This window comes from Cynocephalus volans, chromosome 2 (assembly GCF_027409185.1).
Source record: "Cynocephalus volans isolate mCynVol1 chromosome 2, mCynVol1.pri, whole genome shotgun sequence".
Classification (NCBI taxonomy): domain Eukaryota; kingdom Metazoa; phylum Chordata; class Mammalia; order Dermoptera; family Cynocephalidae; genus Cynocephalus; species Cynocephalus volans.
This window is the reverse complement of record NC_084461.1, coordinates 182,001,223-182,012,096: the sequence shown is the minus strand read 5'-3', so window position 1 is coordinate 182,012,096 and position 10,874 is coordinate 182,001,223.

Here is a 10,874-nt window from a genome sequence, read left to right as displayed (position 1 = left end):
TCCCTCCCTGCCCTCTAAGCATTATTCTTCTCTCTACTTCTGTGAGAATTTTTTGTTTGTTTTTAGATTCCACATATGAGTAAGATCATGCACTATCTGTTTTTTTATGCCTGTCTTACTTCACTTAACATGATGGTCTTCAGTTCCATCCATGTTTCTGCAAATGACAGGATTTTAATTTTTTTATAGCTGAATGGTATTCCATTGGGTATGTATGCCACAGTTTTGTTAAATCAGTTCATTCATTGATGGGCATTTAGGTTGATTCCATCTCTTGGTTATTGTGAATAGTATTGCAATGAACACAGGAGTAGAGGTGTCTCTTCGATATATTGATTTCATTCCCTTTGGATGTATACCAAGGAGTAAAATTGCTGGGTCATAAGGTAATTCTATTTTCAGTTTTTTGAAGAATCTCCATACTGTTTTCCATAATGGATATACTAGTTTACATTCCCACCAACGATGTATGAGAATTCCCTTTTCTCCACATCCTCTCCAGCATGTGTTATTTTCTGTCCTGTTGATCATAGCCATTCTAACTGGAATGAGATGATATTTCATCATGGTTTTAATTTGCATTTCCCTGATGCTTAGTGATGTTGAGCATTTTTTCATTTGCCTGTTTGCCTTTTGTATGTCTCCTTTGAAAGATGTCTGTTTAGGTCCTTTGCCCATTTATCAATTGGGTTATTGTTTTTATTAAGAGCTTGTCAAATGTGTAGTTGCAAATATTTTCTCTCATTCTCTAGATTGTCTTTTGACTCTGTTGTTTGTTTCCTTTGCTGTGCAGAAGCTTTTTAGTTGTATGAAATTCTATTCATTTATTTTAGCTTTTTGTGGTGTGTGCTTTTGAGGTATTATTCAAAAAATTCTTGGCCAAAACAATGTAATGGAGAGTTTCCCCATGTTTTCTTCTAATAGTTTCATAGCTGTGGATCTTAAATTTAAGTCTTGAGTTCATTTTGAGTTGATTCTTTCTTTTATGTGGTGAGAAATAGGGTCTGTTTTTATTATTCTGCATGTGGCCATCCAGTTTTCCCAGCACCATATATTGAAATGACTGTCTTCCCCAATGTGTGTTCTTGCCACTTTTGTCAGTGGCTTTAAGTGTGTGGATTTATTTCTAGGTTTTCAATTCTGTTCCACTGGCTTATGTGTCTGTTTTTGTCAGTGCCATGCTGTCTTGGTTACTATTGCTTTGTAATGTATTTTGAAATTTGATAGTGTGATGCCTCCAGCTTTATTCTTTTTGCTCATGATTGCTTTGGTAATTTGGGGTCTTTTGAGGTTTCATACAAATTTTAGGATTTTTTTCTGTTTCTTTGAAGAATGTCCTTGGTATTTTGATAAGTATTACACTGCATCTATAGATCACTTAGGGTAATACGGACATTTTGATGATGTTAGTTCTTCTAACCCCATGAACACAGGGTAACTTTCCATTTAATTGTGTCTTTAATTTCATTCATAAATATATACACTTTTCCTTGAAGAGACCTCTCACTTTCCTGATTAAATTTACTCTTTAGTGTTTTATTTTTTGGTAGCTATTGTAAATGGGATTATTTTATGGTTTTCTTTTTTCAAATAGTTTGTTATCGGTGTACAGAAACACTGTTGATTTTTGTATGTTGATTTTTTACCTTGCCTACTGAATCTACTTATTTATTCTAGTAATTTTTTGGTGAAGTCTTTAGGGTTTTCTGTGTATATGATCATGTCATCTGCAAATAGCAATACTTTGACTTCCTCCTTTCCAATTTGAATGCCGTTAATTGCTTTCTCTTGGCTTATTGCTTTGGCTAGAACTTCCAGTACTATGTTGAATAAGAGTGGGGAAAGTGGGCATCCTTGTCTTGTTCCAGGTCTTAGAGAAAAAGCCTTCAACTTTTGTCCATTTAGTATGAAATTAGCTGTGGGCTTGTCACATATGGCCTTTATTGTATTGAGGTACATTTCTTCTGTATCTACATTGCTGAAAGTTTTGATCATGAAGGGGCGTTGAATATTATTGCTCAGGAATCTTTACTCATTTCTTCTGGGAAATTTGCCAGCTTTCTTTATCTTCTATAAAGATCTTTTCTCATCAACCCTTGGGAAATCCCCAGTCAGGTATGTCACTTGGGGTTTGCTGTATGGCCACAATCCTGAGAAACCCTGCAAATATTCTGATCACCTTAACTGCCCACAGATTTTGTTTTACAGCATATTTTTGGTTTCCTCTCTCTTCCTGAAAGCTGTTGAGTGTGCTGTAGTCTTGTTTGCAGCAGCTTGTGGTCTATTACCTCTCCAAATTGATAGAGGCCTCTTCTCATTTCACTGATGAATGACTGACACGAGTGTGGATACCTGTGATACACCTGAGAATCAGGCACTGACCTTCTTCTTCATCTCTACCCTATGCATTATTTCTTCCAGAAATAAAGGACTCACACTATGAGAAAGCAGTTGACAGGTTGTTTTCTCTCCTTTTAATTTATTGGAGAATAATCCTTTTGTATGACTAATTGTTCTATGGAAAATTAGATGTAGGGAATCCACAGACTGAGTACAGTGACAAAACCTGATAGCAATTTGCATTGCAAAAAGGAAATTTTTTTCAAACATTTTTATCTAATGAAATTTTAATGATTCATTTCCTTTAATTTAATTTGGCAGCCTTCAAAAATCTTAAAGTTACACTGAAGACCCCAAAAGATTGGAGGCCCACTACAAACTTAATCAGCCTTTGGAAATTTATAGTTAACACCTTAATAGCTTTTATTTGAAAGGGAGTTCAATTAATACAAGTTTCTGATTTCTTAGATCCCCAAAAGTGTGCCATTTTATTTATATCCCATAAGGTATTAATTTGAAACATCTAAAATTATAAAACTCTTCATAGGACTATCAGGTATTTTTTCTTTTCTTTTCCTTTCTTTCTTTCTTTCTTTCTTTCTTTCTTTCTTTCTTTCTTTCTTTCTTTCTTTCTTTCTTTCTTTCTTTCTTTCTTTCTTTCTTTCTTTCTTTCTTTCTTTCTTTCTTTCTTTTAATATTACCTACTTGTAGTTTCTAGTTTCCAAAACTGGCTTTTATTTATTAAAAATCTAAATATGACTTTACATTGCAGTTTGGATTATGCATAAGCTTCATGTTTGATTTATTTTTCTTTAAGATTAAAGGTGACAGATGACAGTTATGAGAGGTTGTTGTTTAAAATATCTCCTCTTTGAAGCTCATTCACTGTGGATTGACATCTCTAAGAACTAAGAAAAACATAAAGTAAAAAGAGATGATTATGTAGAAGCTGCACAGGCACACTTCACAGAATAAGAGGAGAGAGAGACATGCAGCCATGAAGGGGTGTCGAGGAGATGGTACCGAGAAGGAAAGGCAGGGCTTGAAATATTGCACAACTGCATGAAATCTTCACATATTTCACAACTGTAGGGTAGCCATATGAAAGACTAGAAATGGAAATACTGATTTTTGTTTGGTGTAGGGGAAAAAGAAGAGAAATAGTATCACTATTTGTTGCTTGTATTTTTGTTATGAAATAACTTTTGCCTCTGTGGCTTCCTTGATATATTTTTAGCATGGTTTAAGTACATGCAGTCATGTCTGGGCATATGGTAACTACTTTGGGCTGGATAAATGCTGGGATGCAGCAGGGTCAGGGAAAGAGGACATAAAATTTCTGGTTTCTTCCTGTTGTTGTGTTTAGTCCTGCTTCAGCCATTTTTAGCTGTGTGACCATGGGCAAGTTGTTTGGAGCTCAGGTTATACACCTAAATATGAGATCAATAAACCCAGGCTGAAGAATGGTTGTAGGAAAGCTGTGGGAACCCAGTGAGTTAACAGATAAAAAGACTAATAGTTAATAATAGTACTAAAAGTTAACAATAAAAATAACTTAAAGGGGGCAAGATAGTGGACTAGAGGTGCCCGGCGTGCAGTTCTCCCACAGAAGGGTTCCAGAACAGAGAATGGACAGAAGAAATTGGGGTACTTCTCAGTGGTAACATCTGTTTACTCCTTCCCCAGCTTGGCCTTTCCACTATGGAGTTCACCAGTGCCATTGTCTGCCATCAGGGCAGGGATCCATCTTCCTCTACAGGACTTCCTCTTGTTCCCTACAGCAGCCATCTGTGCTCACTGCTGCATGGCTCACACCATCTAAAAGATGCAACCCCAACCACTGGAACTGCGGGCCAGGCAAATCCAGCAATGACCACGGCACAGCCCCTAGTCGCCTACACCAGCGTGCCACCGCAGCTTCTAGAGCCCCACCCTGTGAGGCTTCCATAGCAGAAGGCTGGAGCTGGTGGGTAGCAAACCCTGTAGCCCCTCCTCTTCAGGCGTTTACCATTTAGAGATCAGAGCAGCTTGGCATCAGCTGTGAGTGCCCTGCTCCTCATGTCTCCCACAGGGAAGGGCTGCAGAAGCTTTGCAGCAGATCTAAAAGCACCCTGATCTTGACTCCTGTGGGGAGTAACTTGAACTCCTTTATGCCAGCCTGGTGAGCCACACCCTCTTATCTTCTGCTGGGAGTGACTTGAGCTTTCTCATGCCAGTCTCAGAAGCTCCACATCCTGTGACACTCACACGGAGAGGAGTCAGCACCCTGGGAACAGCACCGGGAGCTCTGCCCCTCATTGTTCTTGCTGGGAGAGGTCCCAGCAGTCTGGCACCAGGCCCAAGAGCCCCACCTCTCACTGTTCTCACTGAGAGAGACTTGAGAGACCCTACACCAACTCCGGGAGCCCCACTCCTTGCGATACCTGCCAGGAATATCTTGAGCTCCTACAAGCTGACCCTGTGAGCTCCACCCTCCATCCTTTTGCTGGGAGTGACTTGAACTCTTTCACACCAGCCTCAGAAGCCCCACATCCTGTCACTCTCATAGAGAGAGGCTTCAGCACCCTAGCAACAGCACTGGGAATTCCATCCTTTGTGGTTTTCGCAGGGAGAGGCCCCAGCAGTTAGGCAGCGGGTCCAAGAGCACCACACCTCACTGCTTTCACTGGGTGTGACTAGAGATATTCCACACCAAACCCGGGAGCCCTGTCCCCCCACAGCTTTTGCAGGTAGAAGGCTCAGCACCCTGGCAATAGCACCTGGAATCCCACTCCACAAGACTTTCTCAGAGAGGGACCCCAGTCATCTGGCTCTGGCTCCAGGAGCCAGCTCTCACTGGAAGTGACTTGATCACCCGTACACCAACCCTGGGATTCCTTCCTTCTATGCCTCTAGCTGGAAGAGGCCTCAGCAGCCCTTCACTAGCCCTAAGAGCTTCACTCCTCACAGCATTTGCCAGGAGAAGCCTGAATGCTCCGATACCAGCTTTTGGAACCCCGCGCCTCACAGCTTTCCCTGTGAGAGGCCTCAGAGGCTCAGCACCAGCCCCAAGAGCCTCACCTCTTACAGCTCCCACTCCAGGAGGCATGAATCACTGGACAGCAGACCCAGAAGTCTCCTCCCAACAGTAGACTATGTGAAATCAAAACTAAACCATCCTACCCAACAGGCAACTTAAGACAAACTTTCAGAAGAGATTCTTTCTCTCCAAAAGAAACTCAGGTAACTGAAGAAGCAACTGCTCCACAAGATGACCAGACATCAACACAGAAATACCAGAAATATGAAAAAACAAGAAACAAGGGCACCCCCAAAAGAATATAATAACTCTCAAACACAAGACCCCAATCTATAAGAAGCCCTTGAACTGTCTGAAAAAGAAATCCAAGCAAACATCTTAAGGAAACTCAGTGAGATACAAAAAGAGACACATGGGCAACACAATGAAACAAGAAAAATAATCCAAGATATGAAGGAGGAAATCTACAAAGAGATTAATGCCATAAAAAAGGATGTGGCAGAACTCTTCGAACTGAAAGACCCATTCAATGAAATAAAACAATATTTGAGAGCTTTAGCAGCAGACTAGAGGAAGCAGAAGAAAGAATTTTGGACCCCAAAGACACTGTTTTCAAATAACCCAAGAAGACAAAAAAGGGGAAAAAAAAAATTAAAAAGAAAGAAAGAAAAAGAAAGAAAGAATTTAAAAATTGAAGAAAATCTCTGAGAACTATCAGACAAACTCATGCATATAAACATCTGAATTATGATGTTCCAGATGGGGAAGAAAAAGGAAAAGGCATTGAGAATGTATTCAATGAAGTAATAGCAGGAAACTTCCTTGGTATTGGTAAGGTATGGATTTTCAGATACAAGAAGCACAAAGATCCCCAAACAAAAAAAAATCTCCAAATCTAAAAAGGTCCTCTCTGAGACACATTGTAGTTAAGACAGCAAAAGATACATACAAAGAGAGAATCCTAAAAAGAGTAAAAGAAAAACATCAAGTCACCAATGGGGTGGTCCCCATCAGACTAACAGCAGACTTCTCAGCAGAAATGCTACAGGCCAGAAAATAATGGGATTATGTATTTAAAGTACTAGAGGAAAAAAAAAAAAAACCCTGCCAGCCAAGAATACTATATACAGGAAGGCTATCCTTCAGATATGAAAGAGATATAGTGTATTTCCCAGATAAGCAAAAACTATGGAATTCAAAACCACATGACCAGTCCTAAAAGAAACTCTCAAGACAGTCTTGCACCTGGAACCCGCCCCCCCCCCAATAATCCCTACCATGAACACAGGGAAGAATAAATTCCACTGACAAAAGACATACGCGAATGAGAAAGAGGAAAAAAAAAAAAAAAAAACACTGTACCACTCCACTTCAAAACTCCAAGAAACTGTGAAGACATAGAGTAGCAGGGAAAGAAAGGAACAAAAGATACTTAAAACAACTGCACAAGCAATTAAATGACAGGAATCAAACAATATGGATCTTTCAATAGCAATGCTAAAAGTTAATGGATTCAACTCCCCACTCAGAAGACATTGACTAACTGGATGGATTAAAAAACTAGACCCAAGTGTATGCTGCTTACAAGTAACCTACCTCACCTGTAAAGACTCTAACAGACTAAAAATAAAAGGATGTAAAAAGATATACACACAAATAGAAACCAAATGCAAGCAAGAGTAGCAATTCTTATATCAGATAAAATACACTGTAAACAAAAACTATAAAAGAGACAAAGAAGGCCATTATATAATGATAAAGGGATCTATCCACCAAGAAGACATAACAATCATAAATACATATGCTACCAAAATTGGTGCACCCAGATTTATAAAGCAAACATTACCACACGTAAAGAGAAAGATAGACCTCAATAATGTAATTGTTGGGGACTTGAACATTGCCCTCTCAACACTGGACAGATCATCTAGGCAACAAATCAATAGGGAAATACAAGATTTAATCTACACTCTAGACCAATTGGACTTGATGGATATGTATAGAACATTTCACCAAACAACCAGAGAATATACATTCTTCTCATCACACATGAAACATTCTCCAAGATAGATCACATATTAGGTCACAAATCAAGTATCAACAAATTTTTTAAAATTGAAATCATTTCATGAATCTTCTCAGACCACAATGAATTAAAACTAGAAATTAATAAGAAATGAAACTTTGGAAATCACACAAATACTTGGTAATTAAACAGCATGCTCCTGAATGATGTAAGGGTTAAAGAAGAAATCAAACAGGAAATCAAAAAATTTCTTGAAACTGATAATAATTACAACATGTCATTACCAAAACCTGTGGGATACTGCAAAAGCAGTACTAAGAGGAAAGTTTATGGCAATAAATGATTGCATCTTGAGAATAGAAAGATTTGAAATAAACAACCTAACATTACACCTCAAGGAAATAGAAAAACAAGAACAATCCAATCACAAAGTTAGTAGGTGGAAAGAAATAATTAAAATCAAAGCAGAACTCATTGAAATAGAGACCAAAAGTATACTACAAGAGATCAATGAAACAAAAAGTTGTTTTTTAGAAGATAAACAAAATAGAGAAATCACTAGCCAGACATACTAAAAAGAGAATAGAGAAGACCCAAATAACAAAAATCAGAAATGAAAAGGGGGATATCACAACTGATACTGCAGAAATACAAAGAATCATTAGAGACTACATTGAACAACTATATGCCAACAAATTTGAAAATCTGGAGGAAATGGATAAAATTTCTAGACACATACAAACTCCCCAGATTGAACAGAGAAGACAGAAAAACCTAACAGATCAATAACAAGTAACGAGATTGAAGCAGTAATAAGAAATCTTCCAAAAAAGGAGAGACCAGGACCAGATGACTTCACTACTGAATTCTACCAGACCTTTAAAGAGGAACTAATACTAATTCTTTCCAAACTATTCCGAAAAACTGAAACAGAAACCATTCTCCCAGACTCATTCTATGAAGCCAGCATTGCCCTGATACCCCAACAAAACAAAGATACAACAACAACAAAAATAAAACTACAGTCCAATATCCTTGATGAATTTAGATGCAAAAATCCTCAAGTAAATAGTATCAAACAGTATATAGCAACATATGAAAAAGATTATATCTTATAATCAAATGGGATTCATCCCAGGAATGCAAGGATGTCTCAATATATGCAGCAATAAATGTGATACATCACATCAACAAAGTCAAGAATAAAAACCATATGATCATCTCAATAGATGCAGAAAAAGCATTTGACAAAACTCAACAGTCCTTCATGATAAAGACTCTCAACAAATTAGGTATAGAAGCAATGTAGCTCAACATAACAAAAGCCATATATGATAAACCCACTGCCAATATCACCCTGAATGGGGAAAAGCTGAAAGCTTTCCCCTTAAGATCAAGAACAAGACAAGGATGCCCACTCACTCCACCCCTATTTATCATAGTGTTGGAAGTACTTTCCAGAGCAATTACACAAGATAATGATATAAAGGGCATCCAAATACATAAAGAGGAAATCAAATTCTCCCTGTTCACAGATGACATGATTCTGAATATAGAAAACCCAAGGGACTCTACCAAAAAACTCTTAGAACTGATAAATGAATTTACTAAGGTTGCAAATACAAAATCAACATACAAAAAATCAGTAGTGTTTTTATACTCCAACAACAAACTGGAAGAAAAAGAGATCAAGAAAGCAAGCCCATTTGCAATATTCACCAAAATAATAATAATAATAATAATAATAATAAAATACCTAGGAATAAATCTAACCAAAAAGGTGAAAGATCTCTACAATGTGAACTACAAATCACTACTGAAAGAAATTAAAGAAGACACTAAGAGATGGAAAGGCATTCCTTGTTCATGGATTGGAAGAATCAAGGTAGTAAAAATGTCCATACTACCCAAGGCCATCTACATATTCAATCCAATCCCCATCAAAATACCAATGACATTCTTCATAGAAATAGAAAAATCAGTCCTAACATTCACATCAAACAAAAAAAGATCCCAAATAGCGAAAGCAATCCTGAGCAAAAAAAGTAAAGCCAGAGACATTACACTTCCTGACTTCAAGCTATATTACAAATCTGTAGTAACAAAAACAGCACGGTACTGGCATAAAAACAGACACATGGACCAATGGAACAGAATAGAGAACTATGTAATCAACCCACATGTTTATAGCCTACCGATCTTTGACAAGGGCCCCAAGAACATACATTGCAGAAAAGACTGCCTCTTCAATAAACAGTGCTGGGAAAACTGGATATTCATTTGCAGAAGAATGAAACTTGATCTGTACCTCTCATCATATACCAAAGTCAACTCAAAATGGATTAGAGACTTAAATATAAGGCCTGAAACTTTATAACTCCTAGAACAAAATACAGCAGAAATGCTCTAGGATTTAGGACTGAGCAATGACTTTATGAATAACACTCTCAAACCACAGGCAACAAAAGAAAAAATAAACAAATGGGATTACATCAAACTAAAAAGCTTCTGCACAGCAAAGGGAACAATCAATAGAGTGAAAAAACATCCTACAAAATGGGAAAAAATATTTGCAAACTACACATCTGACAAGGGATTAATATCCAGAATATACAAAAAGCTCAGACAACTTTACAGCAAAAAAACCAAATAATCCAATTAAAAAATGGGCAAGAATAGACATTTCTCAAAGGAAGCCATACAAATGGCCAACAGGTATATGAAAAACTACTCAGCATCACTAATCATCAGGGAAATGCAAATCAAAACCACTTTGAAATATCACGTCACCCCTATCAGACTGGCTATTATAAAAAAGACAGAGAATAACAAATGCTGGTGAGGATGTGGAGAAAAAGGAACCCTCCTGCACTGTTGGCAGGACTGTAAATTAGTACAGTCATTATGGAGAACAGTATGGAAGTTCCTTAAATAACTACAGATAGAATGTCCATATGATCCAGCAATCCCACTACTTAGGATATATCCAGAAGATTGGAAAACATTAGGTCAAAGAGATACCTGCACTCCCATATTTATTACAGCTTTATTTACAATAGCTAGGCAATGGAACTAACCTAAATGTCAATTGATGGATGACTGGACAAGGAAATTCTGGTATATGCACACAATGGAGTTCTATTCAGCCATAAAAAGGAATGAAATCCTACCATTTGCAGCAACATGGATGAGCCTGGAGAAAATTATTCTAAGTGAGTAAACCCAGGTACAGAAGGAGAAATACCACATGTTCTCACTTATAACTGGAACTGAATCCATAAATGAACAAATGAACAATAAAGAGAGACAGAGAGAAAGAAAGAAAGAAATAATAATCACAGTAATACATTGAACTTTTAGAAAACTAGAGGTGGAAAAAGGAGTGGGAGGGGGGAAGTAAGGAGGCTAATGAGGAATTGGTCAATGGACACAAAGAATGATTGTGTATTGTAATGATAAATAAGCTAACTATACTGATGTAAACGCCAC